Raw genomic sequence first — 2,500 nt, 5'->3', positions numbered from 1 at the left:
GGGCCCTTCTCTCGCGTCAACCGCAGCCCTCCGTTTTCTCTTTTCCGGCTTGACTCTGTTCGCCACCTGTGATGCTCTCTGGCCGGTTCCCTCGGGCGTAGCGGGACGGGCGGCGCGCGCGACGCTCTCGCGGAGCGTCCTCCGACGCTTCCCCGGGCTCCTGGAGCCGCCTCCCGGCCCGAGGGGTGCCCGTCCGCACTCATCGGCTGAACTTCCGCGAATTGCAGTACCCGATTCGGCCCGCCGGGGGGCGCTGCCGCCGGGGGAAGAGGGGGACGGGCCGGGCCTGGCGCCGGGCTCCGCCGGACGCCCGGCGCTGCCCCGTCTCGGCCTCGGAAGGGGGAGTCGGGGGAACGGGAGGCCGGGAGTCCCGGAGAAAGAGAGAGAGAGAGAGAGAGAGATAGAGAGACCTCCGCGGTTCCGCCTTCGACCGCCGGGGGGCGCCGCGCACCCGTCCGCACGGGCCCGTCCCGGTGGCTCCCGGCAGGGCTCTCCCAAACCCTCTCCCAGGGCCCCGGTCCGGGAGCCCGACTGCGTCCGCTCTCCGCTTCCAGAGAGGAGGCTGTCGGACGGGGAGAGCTGGTACCGGGCTCCTGGAGCCCTGCCTGGGCAGCCTATGGAAGGGAGGGAGCCCTGGCCCTGCTGCTCTCCGAGCTCCGGCCCTGCTGCTCTCCGAGCTCCGTGCCTGCTCTGCCACGGGTCCTTTCGCAGGAGCTCCAGGGAAACGGGCTTTTCGGCCCCTGACAGAGTCCCGGCTCTCTCGCTCGCCTCGTTGGTACCTACTGATCCGGCGGAGGTGTTCTCCGGCGGGTAGCGACACGGACGGCCGAGGGCGCGCTTCACCCAGGCTTCAACCGTCTCCTCCCCGAGCCCCTGGAAGTGCAGCTGGGGCCGCGGGCGCCCCGGTCCGCACTCATCTGCGAAACTTCCACAAATTGCAGTACCCGATTTGGCCCGCCGGGGGGCGCTGCCTCCGGGGGGAGAAGGAGACGTGCCCGGCCCGTACGTCGGGCTCCAACGGATGCCCGCCGTGGACCCTTTATAGGCCCCATCCTGGTCCTGCCATGCTGTTATCGGAGCTCCACGGCTATCTTGTCACTAAACCTTTCGTTTGAGCTCCAGGGCTTTTTGCTTTTTGTAACCCGGTTCCTGGAGCCCTGCCTGGGCAAAATCGGATGCAAGAAGGCCCTGCCCATGCTGATCTCTGAGCTCCGCGCATCTTCTGTCACGGGTCCTTTCGCAAAAGCTCCAGGGAAACAGGCTTTTCGGCCCCGGACAGAGTCCCGGCTCTCTCGCTCGCCTCGTTGGTACCTACTGATCCGGCGGAGGTGTTCTCCGGCGGGTAGCGACACGGACGGCCGAGGGCGCGCTTCACCCAGGCTTCAACCATCTCCTCCCCGAGCCCCTGGAAGTGCCGCTGGGCCGCGGGCGCCCCGGTCCGCACTCATCCGCGACACTTCCGCGCTGGAGTCCGACGCTCGCCGGCCGCGTCCCCCGGCCCGCGGGGGCCCGGGGGGAGGCCCGACGCGTGCGGGGGGAGGCGGCGGGCGGCGGGGGCGCCCCCGCGCCACCCGACGGCGCCCCCCGGTGGCCAGAGGCGGCTCGGAGCGAGACGATCGGGGGGGGACGGCGGCGCGTGACCCGCCCCGGCCCCCTTGGCCCAGCGGACGGGCAGGCGGCTCCCGGGCGCCCCCCCCCGATCCCCGCCGCGGCGCCCCCCGGTGGCCGCCTGACGCCACTGCGGGGGGTGCAGATTCCGTGTGTCCTCTCGGATAAAAACAAAAGAAACGATTCCCGTCGGGCGAAAGTAAGTGGGACGCAGGGCCCCGGGCCCCGACGGTCCGCGCGCGCGGCGCCCCCCGCTGGCCGGTCGAAGGGAGGACAAAAATAAAATGAAAAAAATTTCAAAAAAGCACTCGCCCCAAACAGACGAAAGGTACCCGGTCCGCCCGGATGAACCCTCCCCCGTGTCCCCGCCGCGGCGCCCCCCGCTGGCCAGCCGAGGTAATACACGATTGAGAGGGGGGGAGTGAAAAACAGGGGCAAAAAATGAAAAACACCCCACCCGTTTGAATGCAAAGTCCCGGAGCGGCCAGGGGTGGACGCCGGTCCGCGCGCACGGCGCCCCCCGCAGGCCAGTTGAAGGGAAGAACGGAACGAGACTTAAAGATAAAAAAAAATTTCAAAAAAGCACTCGCCCCAAACAGATGAAATGTACCCGGTCCGCCCGTGTCCCCGCCGCGGCGCCCCCCGCTGGCCAGCCGAGGTAATACACGATTGAGAGGGGGGGAGTGGAAAAAAAAAGGGCAAAAAAATGAAAAACACCCCACCCATTTGAATGCAAAGTCCCGGAGCGGCCAGGGGTGGACGCCGGTCCGCGCGCACGGCGCCCCCCGCAGGCCAGTTGAAGGGAAGAACGGAACGAGACTAAAAGATAAAAAAAAATTTCAAAAAAGCACTCGCCCCAAACAGATGAAATGTACCCGGTCCGCCCGTGTCC

Source organism: Pseudophryne corroboree, unplaced genomic scaffold (genome assembly GCF_028390025.1).
Source record: "Pseudophryne corroboree isolate aPseCor3 unplaced genomic scaffold, aPseCor3.hap2 scaffold_1515, whole genome shotgun sequence".
Lineage (NCBI taxonomy): Eukaryota > Metazoa > Chordata > Amphibia > Anura > Myobatrachidae > Pseudophryne > Pseudophryne corroboree.
This window is presented reverse-complemented; position numbering follows the sequence as displayed.